At 41.8% G+C, this 22,846-nt stretch overlaps 1 long non-coding RNA gene across 1 annotated transcript; it reads left to right on the top strand.

Moving 5' to 3' along the window:
• The first annotated feature begins 201 nt into the window (after window positions 1-201).
• On the top strand, window positions 202-8,958 carry LOC102546300 (uncharacterized). The gene is made up of 4 exons (XR_360154.5): window positions 202-1,006; window positions 5,091-5,228; window positions 6,951-8,109; window positions 8,444-8,958. It is a non-coding gene; the product is annotated as an uncharacterized LOC102546300 (long non-coding RNA).
• Window positions 8,959-22,846: the final 13,888 nt, after the last annotated feature.

Below are 22,846 nucleotides of genomic sequence, written 5' to 3'. Positions count from 1 at the left end.
CAGACAAAACCCACTCCCAACTTGAAGAAGACAGCACATGGAATAAAAGAACACACACACACACTCACACATACTAACATACATACACACTCACACACACACATACACATGTGCAGACATGCACACAGACACACACGCACACGCATGTGTGCACACACAGAGGTAGGTTGGGGAGACAGCTCAGTGAGTAAAATTCTTGAATGCTTGTCTTGCAGGAATGACCTGAATCATATTACCCTGAAGCCTGACAAGTCATTTCTGAAATAGGTTTTTGGTAGGGTGAGGAAGCTTCAAATAATTTTGCTTGTCTTTCCTGTTAAGGAAACCAAGGAAAGCAGTTTGTCTCTAACATTTTCACCTTTTCTATTCTTACATTAATTTCTCATATTTTTGGTGTGATTGAGTATTTATTGGTGTGTGTGTGTGTGTGTGCATGCATTCATGTGTGTGTGTGTGTGTGTGTGTGTGTGTGTGTGTGTGTCTGTGTGTGTATAGTGTGAAGGTGTGCTGGCAGTAACATAAACATAGAGAGGAGAGTATGGTGGGCTTTAATTACTCCCTCGAGGTTTTCCGTGTTGAAAACTTCCTGTGTTCCCTGTTACTCTTCGACAGGACCCAATTTCCTTTTGTATTTTCAGTTTTCAGAGACTAGACAAGCTAAGAGCAAAGCCACGTGATCGCAGGCTGGCCGACCTCCGCTCGTCACCGTTTCCTCTCCTTTCTACCCTCTGCTCCACTTCTGGCTACTTCCTTCAGATAAGAAGCTGAATCATCCCACAGGAAGAGCAAGATGTCATGCTGTTTCATGTAGCTCCCAGCGCTCAGGAGACCTGTGGTGGTACACTGTGACTGTTCAGGAATATTCTTTGCTCCTCCAACGGTCTGCCCCACTGCACAGAAGTCAATTTTTCATTTGACAACCCAGACCACTTGTGAGAGAACTCTTCATCTGTCTGGGATCTGAGGAGTTGTGCCCCGAGGCTGGGTACCTAACTTAGTTCAGACGGTACAGTGCTTTACCACCAAGCCTCACACTGTGGTTTTGTGGTTGGGACAGTTTGCTTGTTGGAAGTGGGAGCTTTTTCTGCTGATATTTCACATTTGTTATGTGCGCTGGCTGTAGGACAACAGGATGAGCCAAACTGCCTTACTACTCTATTTAGTGACAGCACATTCTCAGGCATGCTTTCACACAGCACAGCATTAACTGTGGCGGTGGTGGGGGTGTTTAGAATATTAAAGGGAGGTCTCCCATCCAAGTGGGAACTGGAACTGACCCTGCTTAGCTTCTGAGGTCAGAAAAGAACTGGTGCATTCAGGGTAGAAACGGGATGTGGAGAGCTCAGAAGGGGGCGCTGGTGCGATGAATTCCAATGGTTCGAAGCTCTTGCCTTTTCTAGGGTCTTCAGGCTGAAATCTCAAGGGGACATGAAGAAACAAAGACTTTCCCAGCTCTTCATGTCTTCCCTTCCAAAAAATGTCAAGCTGCCAAGGCCAAGGCTCTGACTGTAGATGATGCATTCGAGCTCCCCTTACATTATTTTGCGTTGCTCTTTGCACACCAAGCAAGGTGGCCACTGCATTGTTTGCTTAGAGCAGAACCAAGGTCTCCTTGGAGCCAGAATGGGGCTTATTCCATTGGACAACTGCCTTTTACTTTACATAGTCATTTGTGTTTTAGCTATAAACAATACAATTTATGTTTTAAAAATAACAATGTGATTTGAAATTGTAGAAGTATTCAGGAGAAAATCATTTTCTGAAAGTTGGCCCTTCTGCCTTCATCAGGTTTATGTTGTTATTTAAAATGATTACAAATTAACTGACAGGCATCCTCAAGACTGACTATAGCATTTCCTTTTCTGAGCAATATAGGACAGGTTAAATAAGAAAGCGTTTGGCATGATCTGAACTCTGTGCTATCTGCAACATGGGTTTGTAGATAACTGCTTAAAGTCTAAAACTTCTTACGATCTTGAATACTGTCCCCTTTTTTGTGATTTTTTTTCGTCAAAAATCTTTACCTCATTGAAGATGTTCAGAAGATAATTCCATTGTGTCAACAATTTTTCTTATAGGTTTGGTCTTTAGACATGTACAGTTTGGTGTCCAGTTTATGGTATTTCTTTTTTATAATATCCCCCTTCACAAACATTCATTTCATTTCACTGTGTATTATGACATTTTAATGATCTATTTTCTTTTTGGTTTATTCTTCTTTCATATATTACACCTCTACCTGTTTCCCCTCCCTCCTATCCTCCCAGTGTTTCCCAACTCCCTTCTTCCCCAGTTGCACTTCTCCTTCTTTTCCTTTAAGAAAAGAGCAGACCTCCTGGGGATACCTACCAAACACAACATAAATAAGGCACAATAAGGCTAAGCATTTACCCTCATATCAAACCTGGAAAAGGAAACCTAGTAGGAGGAAAAGTGTCCGAAAGCAGGGAAAAAGAGTCAGAAATCGTCCTTGTCCCCAATGTTAGGGAGTCCCACAAGAGCCCCAAGTTATTCAACCATAGCATATATGCAGAGGACTTAACTCAAAACCATACAGGCTCTCTGATTGTCAGTTTAGTCTCTGTGAGCCTCTATGAGCCCTGGTTAATTGATTCTGTGAGAGCGTGTTCTTGTGGTGTTCGTGACCTTTCTGGCTCCTGTAATCTTTACTCCCCAATGTTCTGCACTATTCCCCCGCTCCCCCTAATGTTTGGTTGTGGGTCTCTGTATCTGCTCCTATCAGTTACTGGATGAAGCCTCTCTGAAGAAGATTATCATAGGCTCAGGTGTACTCGAATAGCAGAATATCATTAGGATTTATTTGTTTGTTTGTTTGTTTATGTCTCTGGGCTATCCAGCCTCTGGTTTCTGGACTTGTCGGCACTGTCAAGCATGAGTCTGGTCTTAAACCATTCATTCCTTGGCCACTCCCTCAGGGTCTATGTCACCTGGACCCTAGCATTTCCTTGCAGGCAGGACAAATTATAGGTCAAAGGTTTTGTGGCTGGGATGGTGTGCCAATCTCTCCACTGTCTTACCTGATTACAGAAGATGGCCGAATTTGCATCTGTATCCTCTATTACTCGGAGTTGATTATTTCGTTACCCTTAATAGATTTCAGGGAGTTTACATTGGACTAAGTTTCTGCCTCATCCTCCAAGTACCCCTAAATTCCAGTTGTCTCTCCCAGTACTCTCTTCCTCAATCATCCCCCACCTGATTCTGTGTATTTCCATCTCTAACTGTCCCCAATGCATCCACAAAATCTTTTCTAATTCCCCATTCCAGGGAACTCCTTATATCCCCCTTTGTGGCCTCCATGTTCCTTAGCCTGTCTAAGTCTGTGGAGTGTAGCATGATTTCCCTTTACTTTACAGCTAATATCCACTTAAGATTGAGCGCATACCATGTTTGTTTTTCGGGGCCAGGGCTACCTCACTCCGCATGATTGTTTTGATTTTCATCCATGCCTACACATTTCAGGATGTCATTTCTTTAAACAGCTGAATAATTCTCCATTGAGTAAATGGACCACATTTTCTTTGTCCAATCTTTGGTTGATAGACAGCTTCGTTGTTTCCAGTTTCTGGCTATTACGAGTAAAGATGTAAGGCGCAAAGTTGAGCAAGTGGACTTGTGGTAGGATGGGTATATTCCCAGGAGCTTTGGAATTAGGTATTGAGGTAGATTGGCTCTCAATTTTCTAAGACACTGTCATATTGATTTTTCAAAGTACTTGTAGAAATGTGCACTTCTACTAGCAATAGAGGAGTGTTTTCCTCACTCCACATCGTCATCAGCAAGAGCTGTCACTTGAACTTTTGATCTTAGTCATTCTGATGGGCGTGAGATGGAAACTCAGAGTCATTTCGATTTGCATTTCCCTGATGACTAAGGATGTTCAACATTTCTCTAAGTGCTTCTTGGCCACTTTGTGCTCCTCTGTTGAGAGTTCTCTATTTAGATCTGTACCCCATGTTTAATTGGATTATCTGGTTTGTTGCCGTCTAGTTTCTTGAGTTCTTTATGTGTTTTGGATACTGGCCCTCTATCAGATGTGGGATTAGTGAAAAAATTTTCCTAGTCTGTAGACTGCCACTTTGCTCTGTTGATGATGTCCTTTGCTTTTCAGTTTCCTGAGGTCCCATTTATTAATTGTTGATCTTAGTTAGAACCTGGACTGTCAGTGTTCTGTTCAGGACGTCGTGCCCTGTGTCAATGCATTCAAGGCTATTTCCAATTTTGTCTTCTGTCCGGCTCAGTGTATCTGGTTTCATGTTGAGGTTTTTTATTTACTTGAGCTTGAGTTTTGTGGAGGGTGATAGTTATGAATCTATTTGTATTATTCTACACGCAGACATTCAATTAGACCAGGATGATTGGTTGAAGAAGATGCTTCCTTTTTTAAATTGTATATTTCTGGCTTCTTTTTTTTTTAAGATTTATTTATTTATTATATACAAGTACACTGTAGCTGTCTTCAGACACACCAGAAGAGGGCATCAGATCCCATTACAGATGGTTGTGAGCCACCATGTGGTTGCTGGGATTTGAACTCAGGACCTCTGGAAGAGCAGTCAGTGCTCTTAGCCACTGAGCTATCCCTCCAGCCCCCATCTGGCTTCTTTATAGGTATCCACAGGCGTGTAATTTATGTCTGGGTCTTTGATTCAACTTTATTGATCAAAAATGTCTGTTCTTATGCCAAACAATGCAGTTATTATTACTATAGCTCTGTAGTGAAGTTTGAAATCAGGGATGATGATACCTCTGGAAGTTCTTTTATTATTCATAATTGTATAGATGGATCAGGTTTTAAAGGCGAGGCTCACAACCAAAATATTACAACTCTTTAACTTACAATTTTAAGGGTCTAGGGTAAGATTTTTAAGATTTGCTTCTCATTTCTCCCTTTTAACACTGCTTGAGCTGTTCAACCTGTTTTATTAACACAAATACAAAGTTTAAACAATAGCTATTCCATTTGGAGTCCTTTCTGTATTTGTGCATATTTCCTTCTCTTTCCTTCTAGGCCTTTTCATTCCATGCTTGTCTCTTCTGGTTATGCTTTACCCCTTGATTCATTCTAGGTCTTTGTCTGAAGAGGTCACATGTAATTAATGGGACATACCCTGCATCTATTTAAGTTGACATCATGATAGCCTTGGCCAAGGCTTTATAATTCAGAAGATACCATGAAACATTTTGGTCAACAAGACTGGAGAAAGGTAAGGAATCATGGGACCAAGAAAAACGTGTCAGTTTCAGCTGGTAAACAGTTTGCCTTGCAAGTAGGAGAACCTGGGGTTGATCAATAGAATCCACCTAATGCATTCCATACTCACTTAGTATCTTAGGCTTGAAGGAGTAGAGCCAGGCAAGTCCTGGGACTCACTGGCTACATGGCCCTACTCCATGTGCTCCTTTAACCATGATCTTCACCACCTTTTGGGTCATTCCTTTCTCCTCTAATTCCTTCCCAAGTAGCATGAGTGTTTAGTTTAATTCAGCTCAGGGGTCCCTTTCTGGTGAGCCTTTCTCATCAAGCTTGAAATTTACTTGAGATGGATCATAAAATAATCCCATTTATTATTCATTGTTGTTATGAATAATCATAGCAAAGGAGATACTAATGTTAAACAGATTAAAGTCTCTGTTTAAAAATACCATCATGTTTAGGTCACAGGATGGCTCAGTTGATATAAGTAGTTGTCATAGAGACTGACTACCCAAGTTCAATTTCCACAATCCATATAGCTGAAAGAGAAAATCAACTTTCAAAGGTTGTCCTCTGATTTCCAAATGGATGTGGTGGCATGTGCATTCACATTCCTCATTCATAAGTAAAAGTGTAAAAACATTAAAAATATAGTCGTTTTGCTCCTCTATTATACCAACTTCTATCAACTAACCATCTTCATAAAACAATCAACCTCAAGGCTTTAATCTAAAGAAAAAGCCAATGAACAATCTTCTATGTCATAGGGGTAGTTGTCTGGAAGTTAAAATGAAAGCCCTCTGCAGTCTGTGAATTTCATCTATTGACTTTTCAGAGCCCCCACCTCCATTCTGTGTGAGTTCCTATATGAATAAAGGCACGCAAGGCACAAGGCACACACACCCATTAGAATTTGGCTTATTCTAACTTTCTGATTGCTTTTGTTCATCAAAGTGCTTATTTGAAATAAGTGAGGTTAATGGCAGTTCCTCCCTCCCCACTCTCTCCTCTCCTCCAGTCTTTATTTCCAGGGCAATAAGAACTTCTTGTTCTTTGCAAACAGTTCAGCTGTGATCGGGAGCTGTAATTTGTGTTGGTGGGTTTTCTTTGTGGCTCCAAGTAAAAGACAACTGTCTGCTATAATGGCTTGTACGGCCACAAGAAAATCACTGTTTATTACTCTTAAAAGAAGATAAACTCTGCTGTTCTTTCTAGCTTGTTTTGAGCTTTCTTTGGCAAACATTTCAAAGGGCAGAGTGGCAAAGAGCTTAAGGGCAAACAACAGACAGAAAGCTAGATCTGGACTTAAAGTCTGAATCCGTCATGTGCCGAGAAGCATCAGATAAATGGCTTAATCTTTCGAAGTGTGTTTTTTTCCTGTATCAAATAGTTATTTGTGAAGATGAAAATGAAACAGCCTCTGGTAAAGACTGATACTTTGATAAACTGTAGCTCTAATTAATGTTGTCTAAATAACAGAAGTCAGTACTATGAATTTCATTTTATGTTATATGTGATTAAGAAAATAATTTTCAAGCCATTTATATTTATTTTCAAAGTATTTACATTTTCTTTTACTTTTTCTATTTTAGCTTTCTTCTTTGATTTCCTTTTCTAAAGCAGTTTTACCAGGTTATTGTAATTTTTTGATAAACTGGAATAACGTGGGATTGGCTCTGGGCATTAGTCAAACAATGCTGTGGGTGCCCATGTGTTGTTTTTCTGCACTTAGGTATCTGCTCAAGACCTTTATGGAGGCTGTGGAGTCCACTAAAGGAAGAAGACTTGGAGAGAGAGAACAAATTTAAATGCAGGCAAAGTTCCTTCTTGTTACGGGAAATGGCTGTAGGGTCTGGAGACTTGAGTCTTTGCCACATCCCAGACACTGTTTAGACCACACTGTTAACCTTTTACAGTCTAGGCCTCTTCATTGCTCAGGTTAATTTTTCCAAGAGAATTACTTCAATTATTTCTATTGCCTGAAAGACTATTTTTCACTGAATAAATATATCCTCTCTCTCTCTCTCTCTCTCTCTCTCTCTCTCTCTCTCTCTCTCTCTCTCTGTGTGTGTGAATGCACATGCATGTTAGTGTTCTCTAGAGGTGTGTGTGTGTGTGTGTGTGTGTGTGTGTGTGTGTGTGTGTCGGTAAATGTACATGCATGTTGGGATTCTCTAGAGGAACCAAACTGATAGAATTAGTCTTTGTATATTAAGAAGCAATTTATTTGATGATACAGTCCTCATAGTTCTATTGTGGCTATCTTTACACTGGATGAACTAACCTGGTAACTGTTCTGTCCCTAAGTCTGGATCCCTCAGAAGTCCCAGTTTGGTACTGAATGCCTAGAGGATTCCAGAAAGACCACTGGTTTTCACTCCACATTCGAATCCTGAGGAAGCTGGCTTCTGATATTACCAACAGCAGAAGCAGGCAGCAGCAGGGTAGTTGAATGTTCCAGGAAGATGAAGACCAGCAGACGAAAGTCTCCTTTTACCTGGGCTGCCACTGGATGGTGCCCACCTTTAGGCACATCAATTAACTCAGTGGAAAAAGTCCCTTGTCTCTTGTCTTATTCTACACCCAGTCAAGGTGACAACCAAGATGTGCCCTCAGAGTGTGCTTGGGGTGAGGGACTGATTTAAGGGATTTATTAGGGCAATGGGCTTGCAGTGAGTTGGAGGCTGAGCTCTGCCAGAACTGACCATCTAAAACCTTTCCTACAGTCTAAGTTGAGAAGTCAAAACCAGGGAGGATGCTGGTGCACCTCTACTCTTACAACATAGCTAAAGACTCAAGAGGCTGAGGAAACACAGGTAAAATGTCCGGAGATCCAGAGCTGAAATGTGCGGGACTGTCTAACAGCAGAAGAAGGTCCAGGCCCTGAAAGGGTGAGGGTTGTGCTCAAGCCTTGCCTGTCATGCTGCTGGTTCTCTGTCTGGTCTCCTTTGTCCTTTTATAGTATTTTCCTAGGTCCCCAACCATCTTCCATGCTCCCATGCTCAAGCTGACCCTAAGCCCTTCACCTCTGCTGTCCCCTCCAACAGTGAATAGCACTGCTCCCCACCAATCAGCGAGAGGCAGGGTCTCACTTTCTTGTTCATATTTCTTCGCTGTCCCTCATCCTCACCTAATGCATTTTCTACAATACAAATGTCTTCATAGATTTTCTGCCTTCCCCCTGTACAAACCTCCTTAACCCAGGTCTTTTGCTGTGTTTCCTAGATTCTTCCAGCAGCCTCCAGGACGGTTAATCTTATTTGTCACCTTAACTGGGTTGCAGACTGGTTAACATTCCTGAGTGTGCTTGTGATGGGACTTCCAGAAGAAGTTAGTGTTTGAGTCACTAGACTAGGGACATCGTTGGATCTTACCTGACACAGGTGGTTATCATCTCACTTAAATAGAGGCCTGGATAGAACAGAAGGACAGACGAGTGAATTCTCTCTCTTTGCATTAACAATGAGCTTAGATACTGACCTTTTCTTAAATGTGGATCACAGTTTCTTTACTTTGTACACAGATTATGGGAATCACCTTCAGTGATACCACAAGCCAATTTTATAATGACTGCTTATCATCTATCTATCTATCTATCTATCTATCTATCTATCTATCTATCATCTATTTACATATCTATAATATCTATCTAATCATCTAAGTATCTAATCTATCACTGTATATCAATAATATATCATCTATTTATCTAATCATCTATCTACTATCTAATCTATCATCTATTTCTGTATCTATAATATATCATCTATCTGATCATCTAATCATTTATCTAATCTATCATTATATATCTATAATCTATCATCTGTCTAATTATCTAATTATCTATTTATTATCTATCTATCTATCTATCTATCTATCTATCTATCTATCTATCTATCTGATGTTTGTCCATATATCTTTAATTGGCATCTTTCACTGGTTCTTGTCTTTGTTTCTTGTGGAATCTTTAGTAATGCATTTCTCCTAATGATTTTGTGTTTTTTTTTTTTTGATCCCTTTCCTCCATCTGCCAGTATGAAGATCTTCCTAAAATACCCTTTCAGTTATGTTCTCCTAGTTGCATTCATTCAGTATTTTCTGCTTTGGCTAACAACTGAAATCTTTATAGACTTTTGCTTTGCTCCCTTTCCTTGAGTAGAAGCTAAGAGCAGGGACTGTGTCCTCAGCTTTATGTTTCCCAAAGCGCACAGTAGAGTAGCTCCTTCTACTGAATGCCTGCTAGAGAACTGCACCAAGTGCAATGACTGCTGCATCCTTTACCTTTCCCAGGGCAGATACAGTGATTAGTCAAAGACATACTCTGAAAAACATTCCCAACAGGAAACTGGCCCATCCTCAACAACTATATAAAAAATATCCTGGGCTATTTACACATGTGTAAGTCTGGATTTATCTGAAAAATAACAATGGACAGTAAACCACTTAATAAAATCCCTCATCACCACATGGTTAGCGTTCGAGAGATGAAGTCTCAAAACCAGTGACCTATGTTTAGAGACAGACTCTGAGGAAGATGGAGGTGGGAGGTTTAGAGATAGACTCTGAGGAAGATGGGGGTGGGGGTGGGGCCGTCCAAAGAGCTAGAGGCGACTAATAGGACAGCATGACTCAATGGGGTTTAGGACTCTCTACAGACAGATAATGAGCATTTAATGAGCATCCCAGAGGGCTTTACTGTTCCACACTGTTCTTCAAGGACCGTTTTCTTTTGGCCAAGATTATTTGGTGAGTCTACAAAGCCAAGTGGCCTTTTGCCAGGGTTCAAGTGTTTTTTTTTTTTTTTCATTTTGTCAGTTCCTCCTTGCCTCTCACGTTGCAGGGAATGGAGAAGAGGAAATGAGATGGGACAGACTCTAGTTTTGGTCTGCTTCTTGCACTATTTTGGGATAAAAATGGAACTCCTTGCTGCTGCTCCTCTTAAAGACATGAAAACTTTTCTGCTTAGAATTCGTGACTCATTCCAGTGGGAAACAAATACATTCTTTCTGGGGTGGATACCCTGAATTCAAGTGTAGCTGGCCAACTTGGGGAAAGAGCTTCAATCCACTTCTGGGAAAGAGCCTCACAACTTCCCACTGCTGATGAGAAATAAGTTTTCCTCTTTGTAAGAAGGAGTTCGAAGCATAAGTGCAATCAATAGTAATGTCGGACCTAGCCGGGGTGTGCTAGATGCTTTAGTTACAAAAAAATGTGTATTTTTCTAAGCTTCTAAGTTCCCAGGTTCCTTTTTGATAATAAAGATTTATTTTCAGTTTTATCATGTGTGTGTGTGTGTGTGTGTGTGTGTGTGTGTGTGTGTGTCTGTGTCTGTGTTTTCTATGTGTGTATGAGCTCCTGTGGAGGATAGCATCAGATTCCCAGGATCTAGAGTCATAGGCAATTGTGAGGCCCCTGACTTGAGTGTTGGGATCTGAACTCTGGATACCTGGAATCACTCTTAACCACTAGTTATCTTTCCACCTTCTCCCTTCATTTGTTTCACCTATACCTGCATACGACAGGTTTTTGATCAAATTTACTTCGATTCTCTTTCTTTTAATTCTTCCCCCATCTCCTCACCAGTTGTGCTCTAAAAACAAAACACAACACGACAAAACCCTCACTAAGCCTACATAGCACTTTCTGTATGTGCATGGGCGTAGGGCCATCTGCTGGAGGATGGGTAGCTTTTAAGCTATTCTATCACAGAAGAAATTCTACTAGATTCTTTCTAGTAGCCATTGATTGTCAATGGCCGCTCAGTTCGTGAGTGGGAACTCATGAATCCTTTCCTTATCAATGCTGAGAGTGCAGGGATCATTGTGGAAGAGGTGATAAAGATCAAACGATCCTAAGGTATCAGATATCTGTGGGAAAACAGCTCTTGAACAACATGTGCGTTCTGGTGCACACATGAGTTCACTATTTCTGTGCCTGCACGCACAAGATCTACATAAGATCATGGAAGCCAAGTGGCTTGCCAATAAGAAAGATAATCTTGTTGTAACTTTCTAGCAGCTGAACCCAGCAGTTTCCAATAGTACAGGAGATCGTGTGTGGCTACCACACATGTGAGCACTTAATATTCCACGAACTAAAGGAAGCACATGAACTAAAATGTTGCATTCACTCCGGTCACATATTTGTTGTGATGGATGGATTACAAGTGCTAAACTCAATCTACATTTTACTAAGATATAAAGGACGTTTAATTGACCCTACTTAGTAACTGAGTAAAACTTTGACTAAGGAAGAGGAATGAGTATGCAGAGGAATGAGTATGCTCTAGGATCTCAGTGGGTAAAGGGATGACTGTCACTGCAAAGAAGCTAATGAAAAAGTCCCTTGGGCATCTCCTCTAGCCTTCGTAAACACAAAGTGTGTTTTGGTGTAAGTGTTTCTAGTCTGTGTGTTCCTATAGTCTGTGTGCTATTCAGAATTCCTTTGTACCATATTCTCATCCTGGTAATTAAGAACTCAGAAAGGAAGCAATTCCCACCCCCCCTTTTTTTTTCTAACTGAAAACCTAGAGGCCCCTCAATGTCCACTAAAATTTAGGTTTCTATGTGGCCGCTAGCCAACGCACTTTTAGCTGTGTGTATTTTTCTGGCTAAAATCCCTTAAGAGCATCTATACAGCTTGACAATTTTCAGGACAAATCCTCTTTTAGTGAAAAAAATAAACAGGGATTCTCAAAACTTTCCTTCCGTTTCAGACAGAAACCCCAGCTGTTTGTTTCTTGCTTCCCCCCAACAAAAGGAAAAACAAGAGAAGACTGCATTCATGCACAGCCCGCAAAGCTTGATGTTTGCCTCTTGGAGGGTGTGCAGCTTCTGCAGAGCATCCTCTCTGGCCACACCCTCCATTCTGCATAAGCTCTCCCATCCTCCAGTGCTTCTCCCGCTCGCTCACAGTGACTCTATGAGCTCAAGCCGTCCTCACTCTCCCATTGCTTACTAACCTTTCGATTCATTTCCAGTCTTCGCCGGCTGATGCACCGTGCCAGTTACCTTTACAAAACACCGTGTCCGTGTTTTCAGTTTCAAACCTGCTGGGAACTGGTGACAAGCCTCTTAAAGCCTTCAAAATAAAATGTCAGCTTCTTGGTTCAAGGGTTGGGAGTTCAATTTAATTGCTGACCCTCTTCCTTTATTGATGTTTTTTGGGGTCGATCGTGAATTAGATATGTAAGCAAATGAGGTGAAAATGCAATAGCCAATGGCTGCTGAGAATGCTACGGGGCTTGGCAGGGAGGTGATGGGGTAAGAGGCTGGGATGTGGAGATTACAGTCCTTTCCCCAAGCTTACCAGAGGTTACAAAGAGCCACTGAGAGAGATACTGGGCTTCCTTTCCTTTTGTTTCCGGCCCTGGGGATTTATGGCTCAACTGGATACAACTGTAGGACCTGAGACACTTCTGTAAATCTTAGGGAGCAACCTGTTTGATTCTGGAAACGTGGTGAGCTGGTCTTTTAGACCAGAGGATTGCAGGACAGCGTGGTCTTGAAATCCAGCTTGGTTTGGGAGTTTCCTCCTCTTGTCTCCCAGTTTTGGGACATTGAGCCGGGACACTGAGGTAGAGGTGCATCCTTGTCCATGTCTCTTTGAAGGTGGAAGAATTTGCCTTCACAGGTGGGGAAGAATTTGCCTTCACAGGTGGGGAATGGAGGGCTAGCAGGCTGTGATGAGGACCTAGGAAATCAGTATCACCACATCCTCGTGTTATTTATTTTCAAGCCGAAGGATGACGCTTGCAGTAACATTTCTTCATGTCATCTTTTTTATTTGGTAGGGTGTGACCTGGTCTTTCTGACCTCAGAGAGACAGGTTGAAGTAGAGCTGCTGGGAGAGTTAATGAAGACTGGAAAACATGGTCACCTCAGTTGAACTTTGTCACCTGGGTCCCCCAGACACAAAGTTGAGTTCCAGAACACAAGCAAAAATCTTCCCTAGCTATTCTGCTACTAAACAAACACCACTGACCTCCCACTTAAGGAAACACAGTACAATTGCCTAGTACCTTATCGGTTCTTAGCCCAACCCACATCCTCATATATGTTCATTCCAATACCACAATTTGTATATTGTGTTCTTATTATGATAGGTTGTTTGGGTTACAAGTAGAAGAAAGCCAGCTAGAAATATTGAAGTCCTAGCAGTGTCCCTGGCCCCATTTGCCTTCATCTGGGGTGTAAATTGCCTTATGATGAGGATATTTTTCTCTGTATTTTGTTTCTCCTCACGGATAGTCTTTAGTCTCGGATAACTTTACAGTAGGCGCTACAATTTGAAAGAAAAACCCTTCTCTTCCAAGTGGTCCTATATGAAACATGATGGAGAAATTATAATTAGCTCAGTTTGAAGGGCAATCAAAATCCCTTGGCTAATTCCAGTAACCAGGGAGGGACGCTCAGAGCAGCTAGTCTTGGGATGTGTGTCCTAGTTTACTCCATGGAGGATGTAATAGGAAAGGTAGGGGTGAGATCCCTTGATAACCACATTAGAAGGGGTTTGGAGTTCCTTGAAGGAAGGGGACTGAACAGGGACAAAGTCCGTGTCTACTGTTCAAGCTGACTGCCTCATACTGTAGCTCTGTGTTTATCTTTCTCATTTGACTCAACATTGGGCTCAAAGGTATCACACAGGGGAAAAGAACACACTTTATCGCTCTTACAAAATTACAAGGAAGTGATGAAATCTACTTTTTACTCCATTAAATGGGGAGGAAAACAAGTTCCCAGCTTTGCAGCCCAATAGCCCTGTGTCATTTGCTGTAACTACCATAGCCAGCTGAGTCATCCATCACATTGAGAAAGGATACTGACAGAGCCCCTGCCCTGCTTCTCTTGTCATCTCACAACTGAAACCCGAGGCTAGGTGTGAGCTGGGGCCTTGGAAGCCCGCAGAGACATGGCTCTGACCAAGCCCCTTTCCTGCTTGATGGGGGTCTTCATGCTGCTCAGTTTTCCCAGCTCACAGGAGTGTCTCCGTCAGGATGGAGTCAAGAGCACTGCCATCAAACTGCTGATGTCCCAAGTTAGTTTTTTAATCATGGGTCCCAAAATCTAAATGAGTAGCTTAGAAATAATTTCAGCTTTATAGGAAAGTTACGTGAACAGAACAGATATACCACATCCCCTCCTACCCACCTCCTCTTTCAATAACTGTGGTGAACTGTCAAAACGAAAGAAAGGATATTAGCATTAACTATACCTTATCCAGCTTTCAGCAGCTCTCTGGCAATTAATGTTTTCCCTTTGAGGATACCATATTGACATTAACTAAGTTCTTTTGATTTAATCACAGGGTAAATTTTGTGATGCTGAGAGACTGCTATTATAAACTGATTGCCCAAATGGTGTGTATTTATCATCCTTCCTTGTAAGCATGTTCTGTGCAATGTGAAATTTTAGCACTTCTTATGTAAACTGGAGACTACTTTGGAATCTTGGCCCTCACACATTGGAACCCTGCTGTGTTCCAAGAGGTCCTGTTCTTTCTCTTAATCCTAACCTGCTTCAAGAGAAGTCCCCTTCACTTGCTGAATTGAAATAGAGAGCAAATATGCCAACCAAGTGCAGAGACCAAGACCAGCCAACCTCCTTTTCAACTTCCAGCTGATGTAGATCCACAAAGAGATCCAGCCAAACTCAGTTAAATCTGTGCTAGAGCAGAAGGGCTACCCAGGTGCACAGTTGATCTGTGGCCAAAATAAATGTTTATTATTGTAAGTCACTGAGGGTTCGCTATTACTTTAATATTGCAGTATTCTGGAGAACCATGTGACTGGGTCTGGATAGAGTTTATCATACGGCAGCTCAGTTTACACTATCATAAACAAGGTCAGATACATTTGTTCAATTTTCAGATATTGGGTCATTTAGCGATCAGAATTGTAAGTGGCTTCAATGAATATTTCCGAACTCTTCCCATTTCAGTGGATTTGAATAGAAAACCTATCCATGCAAGATTCTTTGAAATGTTTGCACTTTAGTATGGGCGTGATTGGTGTGCTTGCATGAGTAGATGTGTACAACACATATGCAGTGCCTTTGAAGGTCAGAAGAGATCATCGAGTAGCCTGGAACTGGAATATGGGTATTTGTGAAACACCAAGTGGGTGCTGGGACTGAATCAAAGTTTTCTGCAAGAGAGGTGAGTTCTCTTAACTGTATAGCCCACTCTCTAGGATCTGCATGTAATAGTATAATATGAGGTAGAACTGGATACCTTTCCTACTCTTTGATGTGACTGGTTTGTGCCTATTGACTAGGAGTGGGTCACCACAATAAGCCCCAAATGCCTCTCCCTCTCATACTAAGGACGTGGATATACATCACTCTATATCTCTGTTATTGTTTCCAACTAAACTATCTCTGGTGTTAGAGTTGACTGGCAACTGTTGCACGCACAAGTGTGGAATTTAAACTCAATGTCATCAGCCACCTTACAGATAAAACATTTTTGTTTGTTTTTAATTTCCAAGGTAGACAATGTCATTAAATAGTGTTTTTCAAAGAGTGGGATACTGCTTTAGGGGGTGGAATCAATTGCAAGGGGGACTTACACAACTAGTAAGAATGTATTGCTAGGTATTGCTTTCTAGTTCTTGAAACTAAGTGCCAATTCCCCTGGGGAAAGACCCAGTTTTAAAAGATCCAACCTTACCCTTTCCTCTTCCCTTTCTCTTAGAAATTGTGAAGTGACAATTTCTCCAGGATTGTAAGGATATGAATGGAACTTCCAAGGTTTTGCTCTCCTCCTGCCGAATCACGTCTTACCTTCCAGTCAGCATCTTGTGACTAAGAGGGAGAGAGTGGCTGCGGCTAAGATGTCCACTGTCTACTGTGACCCACACCATATTTAATGTCTATCTTGGTCTTGAAAAGCATAGACGTAAGAGGATAGTTTTTAATGTAGTCTTAGAATAGCACCCTTCCCCTGAATGCATATTCTACAGACACACTAGAGATGAGACAGCTTAAACTATGAAGTCATCTGATTTATAATTTATCAGATTTTCCTGTAGGTCATATCTTGCATGATCAGAAGCATTCAGGGTAGTATGGCCTTACACTGGTAGGTCAGACTTTAAATGGAAAAATCTATAATGTCTTCCTCCCTACTATTTATTATGGCAATGCCTCCACTTTGAATGAAGAATTTAATAATAGCAGTACCTAGCAGGATTGAAACTTAAAGCAAGTTGTTAAGACCCCAAAATGCCCATTTATTCTATCATATCATCAAAGACATTGAAATGCTGGGATTTGTCACTTACGCTTGTATGGTAAGAACCCTACACAGTGTCTAGCATCTTCCCACAACACAGGGCGAGCATCTTGTGTAGCCTCTGTCTGTTAGCTGCCCTTTACGGCTATGGCCTCTTGCATGACTCTTAGCCTTGGCTCCACACTCACTGGGTATAATCCCAGTCCTTCTAATTCTTAATTCTTGTGTGATGACACGAGTCACTATCCTAAAGAGGTTTAAACATTGGCTAAGTCAAAGCACCTGGAAAATTATATTCTACCCCTTGTATCACGTCAGTCCTGAGACCTACTTGTCCCTAGAAGATAGATATTATGGCATCCATAGGGTGGTTTCATCGAAAGAACACAGAAAGGGCCACAGCTAAGGTCTTTTCATAATTCCACCTTTGTTGATGTTTTAAAACTAGCTGAAGGTTATGAGTTTTCTCCTAGGCTGCAGCTCTTTGTTCCTTACCTTCTCCATTGAATGTAGACCAGTGGCGCTACACTTCTTCTGTGGTTCTTTGGGATTCTTTGGAGCCATTTCGTCTCGTTGCCTTAAGTTTAACAGCATTTATAGGAATGCTAGGTCTTGGTTCTGGAGACTCTGAATGCTTGTGGTATAGCTCTTCCATGCCATATCCTCACTGATGCTGCCACATACCCTTTCAGAGTATGAATGTAACTTTCATAAACTAAAACAAGTTATGGAACTGGCTTGTCCCTGAACCTTGTCATTTTGTGAACTTAGTCAAACCTAATTATTCCTTTTATTGTTCTTCTCCATCTTTCTTTTTATACTCATATCTTATTTTTTAAAAAAATCAAGGGGGATTGGGAAAGAATCAAAAGACATTTAAATATTCCAAAAATACAAATGTATTAAAAACAGTAAATATTAAAAAAATACCTTCTATGCCAAGGAGTATAGTATAATATAGTATAGTATATGCCTGTTCTCAGAATACCTTGTTTTTAATAACACACACATTATGATCACCAGGGTATGTGTATACAGGTTCAAAGGTCAAATAATTCAACAAGACTTTTGACAGGAAAAAGACTTCCACTTTTACAGTTTGTATAAGTTCGTTGTAGTCCACAGGGACTACTTTTCTATTTGGTTTTAGCATTGGTCTCTGATCTTAAACTATGTGTTCGTCTTAGCTTGGCCCAGTTTTACTCTCTATTTTAGTGTCATTCCCTCTTGCTGGGAAGTGTGCCAGCAAGAGCAACTACAATGATAAAGGGCTCACTTGGATGACAGCTCCAGGTCATAGTCCATCGTCATGGGAAGGTCAAGGTGGCAGGAACTTAAAGAACACAGTCACCTTATATTAACAGTCGAGACAGAGAGGACTAGACCAATGTATGCATGTTAAGGCTTTTTATATCAACCCAGGATCTCACATACAGGGAATGGTGCTCTGGACACTGGGGTGGACTTATGACTAATGGAGATAATCCCTTACTTATATTCCCAAAGGAAAACCTACACAGTCCTTTACTGAAAAGCATTAGGGTGATGTGCCATTTTCCCCAGTTCTCCCAAGAATGTGACACAGTTGGTCCTGGCTTAGAAATTTATATCACAAGTTGATGAATGATATGCAATGGATGTTTTATAGCATCGGACTACATCTCCTCCAGAACACTGGGTAAGAAGGGTTGGAGTCCTTCTGACTGCAATCTGCGTCAGAATCTCTGGTCATCTGCTACAGCGGGGAAAAGGTAGTTGCCTGGGTGTGTTAAATGGAAAAGAGAATTGAACCGTCTGACTTATCACAGGAATTCAATACTCCCGCTCATCTAGCTTGCTGGTGTCTCTAGTGCCTGGGCTACTCTGGGTTCTTACAGAAAGAGACAGCTCGTTTCATTGTCACCTTCTTGTCTCTGTATTTGGTGTCCAGCTTTCTCTGCTCCTTACTGTCTGCCTTCCGAGCGCCTAGTAATGTCTTTTTTACTATTGTATCCTCTTGCATTCTTGTGGCCTTTGTACTGGTTACACACCTAGTTGCTGTGACAGGACACCTGGCTAAGGAGCATTAAGAAAAGAAGAAAGGATTTAATTTGGCTTACAGTTTGGAGAACACAGCCCACTGTCAAAAGGAAGCTGGTGGAAGCTGTCAGCAACAGGCAGTGATGAATACTTGTGTTCGGCTTGCTTTCTCCTGATTATTCAGTCAAGGACGTCAGCCCATGGGATGATAAAGTTCGCACTCATGGCAGGGCTTTATTCTTAAATTAACCCATCTTTAGATAATTCATCACAAATGTGATCAGATGATGTATCCATGGTGATCCTAAATACCCATCAAGTCGACAGTTACAATTAGCCATCAGAGCCTGTTGAGATCAGGCTCTGTCCTTCTCTAGTTAGTCACTGTTGTAGAAACGGTGGCTTTCTAGGCTGTGAACTGTCTTAGGAGCCACCACCTTGAAGCAACTTTGACTCCATTTTGAAGGAGAAAGATGACTACAGCTCCTGGGTAGATCCAGAAACAGCATCATCTCTCAGACGCCCCACATCCATCACAGACAGGTGAATGTTTTATTCTGAGAATAGAAAGAAAGGCATTCTATAAATTAATTGGGGTGAATTGAAACTGTAAGAGTACATTGGCTCATTAAAATAATATTAGGGAAACAAGGCCCAAGAGCTTGTTGGACCGACCATTGATGGAAGGCTGTAACTGCCGCTCTTGGACCCCATCAAGTGACAGACACCTAATTCCAAGATGGCATGGCATCACAGCATCCTCTCTCCTGATAGGTGGTGGTCACATCAAGTACTGTGGACGCTTATTCCTAGAGCTCTGACTCAGCCCTGTCCCCCGCTGCTAACACACACAGCCAGTTCAACTGCCTGTACATTCATGTGTTTGTCTGGATCCTAACCCACCATTTCCTGATCTCAGACTCTGGTTTGGCTTTTCACCCACAGCTGAACTCAGCAGCTTCTCAAACCTGCTCGCATCTGCTCGAGCAGCAGCTATAGTCGCAGCTCCCCCCAACTGACCTGGTTGTTTATCTCATCAATAACCTCTTCCCCTGAAGCCCCCTGGACTCCATCACAGCATCTTTTGATTTGTATTCACTCCGAAACCCATAGGTATTTGCATATATGTATGCATGTAGATAAAGACATGTCTACTGGCTGTTATAGAAGAATTAGTATTAGGAATTAAGACTGGAGAGGAAGAGCCCACATTCTTCCCCGTTTAGGTTACCAAGCTGTGGTATCCTACGACAAAATGCTGTCCTTGAAACCTTGTGGAAAGAAACAAATGCTGATCCAGCTTTCTGCATTGTGCCCCTATGGCAGCCCTGATGACTTTATTTCTTAATTTTTAAATTAAGAAATAAAATACATTTCCGAAGAACTTTACTGGGTTTTGTAAGAAAATATATCATCTATGGGTTTTTTCGTGTGCTGTTTGCTATGATGTCTGAAATCATAGAACTTTGGAAGGTTTATGAACATGTATGAGCATGTTCTGCTATACAATTGGGATTTTTCAGGTAGCTTGTCTCACTTTGAAATAATCACGTATTAAATTATCTTGATCAAAAAGGGGGCTGGAGGTAGAGCTTAGAACTCCCAAACACTGCGATTTCTCCCTCAGGGACTTTAGTAATACTTAAACAAGTTCAAGAGCAACAATCCAATTTGATCCTACTTGGCCTTGCTGACATCTGACTATATCCAGTGTTTGTTCAAGAGGATTGATTTCTTTTTCAATCACTCTCATTCCTCTAACACACATCATATTATTTTAATCGCCATTTTCCTCATCAGGAGGAAGAACGTATCAGGAAGTGGCATAAAGGGACAGTGCTGGCTCAGACTTCTCTTCTGTGAACTTGTTCTGACTGAATTCCCCAACGGGATGCACAGTCACATCATAGGTAGCTGAACCTTGATAACACCAGCTGATGTGGCAAAATGGACAAAGTCCACTCTGAGGCCTTAAATCTACACAAAGAACTATAGGCAACTCTTCCTTAGGGATGAGACTATAACAAACAGTTTTCCAAAACTGAATTGTCACATATATGTGTGTGTGTGTGTGTTTGGAGGGAGAGGAAAAATATGGGGAGAAATGATGTAATTATCATCTCTAAAATAAAAGTAGAGAAGATCACCTTACAGCAACTGTTTTGCAATTTGCTCACTTCTTTTTGCAGATATGTGAACCTTTTTCATGACGCACAAATCATGTGCATTCTTTTCCCCTAGGTATAATTTCCATATCATTTTTAAATTTTCTTGCTGAAAAAGTATTGTATAAATGAGTTTTGATACACTTGTCTTCTTATTTCTTTCCATATTTCTGTAAGAATTTTTTTTCCTCCTTGAACTATAATTCTAGGTCAAAGAGTGGGTACCCTTCACACACTTCAAAAAGGGGCTGATGACGTCACACTTACTCGCCAGCTAGATATCAGCACGTCTGCGGTCTCATTTATCCTCCAAGACAATGCTTATTCCTTCCTTCTTGTGAATGCCTGTTTTGCACACAGAGTATTGTCTTCATTTCTGTCTTGTGTATTTTCAGTGAGGTGGCTTTTCTCTTTGCTCTTATTTCTTGTGCGCATGCACAGATAACTTCTCCTCCCCTTTCTGATAAAGAGTTGAGATGTGGCCTAATTCAGTCCCAAAGTTTTCAACAGGTCAGATGTTTGCTCATCAAAAACTTGATTATATCAATGGTTCTTGATTTTTATCAGTGACCTGCATAGCTCACTTATTTCCGGCATCTACTGATTCTGCCACTCTCTGTATATTCTGGGCATATCTGTCATATAAGGGTTCAACGGCTGTCTCCCTCGTGGCTTTTCCTTTGGGGCTCTCTGAGAACAGTTTGATCTCTCAGTAGCAATCACTTCCAGCACTTGGGAAACTAATTTGCCTATCTTTGGTTTATTTTCCAAACATTGGGAAGTTGTGCGTGTTCCTTATCATGCTCTCGAGGGATAAACTACTAAGGGTTTCAGTAGCTTAGAGTGGAGTAGTGGACGGAGCAACTTGTATCAATTTCGAACGGTCTCAGCTTCACGCTTACAACAGCCTCTACTACACCAATTAGTTCCATGTAGCATCAGTGAGTTTTGGGAGGTAGAAGTCGATCTTTCTTTCTGTTTCACACTTTTATGAATCTGAGGCATGGAATTCTGCATGGAGAAGGATTCTTGCATTTGAGGAAGAGTTAAAACCTTGGTGGTCGGGAGGCGGGAAGGGGTGGGTGTTTGGCAAGGGGGAAAACCCTCATAGAAGAAGGGTAGGTGGGATGGGATACGGGGTTTATGGACTGGAAACTAGGAAAGGGAATAACATTTGAAATGTAAATAAAAATATCAAATAAAAAAGAGTGTATTGAGCAGCAGCTCTCTGCTCCCAAACCCCGTGGGAGAGAGAACTCACCGCCTGGTCAGGTGGGCACTCCTGAGGCTGCAGAGCGGAGGAGACCACCAACACTGCCCACCCCTGCCCACATCCCTGGCCCAAGAGGAAACTGTATAAGGCCTCTGGGTTCCCGTAGGGGAGGGCCCAGGAGCGGCAGGACCCCTGCGCCTGAGACACCGCCGGAACCTGAAGGAAACAGACCGGATAAACAGTTCTCTGCACCCAAATCCCGTGGGAGGGAGAGCTAAACATACAGAGAGGCAGACACGCCTGGGAAACCAGAAGAGACTGCACTCTGCGCACATCCAGACACCAGAGGAAAACACCAAACGCCATCTGGAACCCTGGTGCACGGAGGCTCCCGGAAAGAGCGGCGCAGATCTCCTCGGTTGCTGCCGCCGCGGAGAGGACTTAGGCAGTACCCCACGAGCACACTTGAGCCTCGGAACCTCAGGTAGGACCAACTTTTCCCCTACAAGTGACCTGCCTGGTGAACTCAAGACACAGGCCCACAGGAACAGCTAAAGACCTGTAGAGAGGAAAAACTACAAGCCCGAAAGCAGAACACTCTGTCCCCATAACTGGCTGAAAGAAAACAGGAAAACAGGTCTACAGCACTCCTGACACACAGGCTTATAGGACAGTCTAGCTACTGTCAGAAATAGCAGAACAAAGTAACACTAGAGATAACCTGATGGCAGGAGGCAAGCGCAGGAACCCAAGCAACAGAAACCAAGACTACATGGCATCATCGGAGCCCAATTCTCCCACCAAAATAAACATGGAATATCCAAACACACCAGAAAAGCATGATCTAGTTTCAAAATCATATTTGATCATGATGCTAGAGGCCTTCAAGAAAGACGTGAAGAACTCCCTTAGAGAACAAGTAGAAGCCTACAGAGAAGAATCGCAAAAATGCCTGAAAGAATTCCAGGAAAACACAATCAAACAGTTGAAGGAATTAAAAAT

The sequence above is a fragment of the Rattus norvegicus genome, chromosome 15 (assembly GCF_036323735.1).
Source record: "Rattus norvegicus strain BN/NHsdMcwi chromosome 15, GRCr8, whole genome shotgun sequence".
In the NCBI taxonomy this organism is placed as follows: domain Eukaryota; kingdom Metazoa; phylum Chordata; class Mammalia; order Rodentia; family Muridae; genus Rattus; species Rattus norvegicus.
The sequence above is the reverse complement of the archived record's forward strand: the minus strand, read 5'-3'. Positions and strand labels throughout refer to the sequence as shown.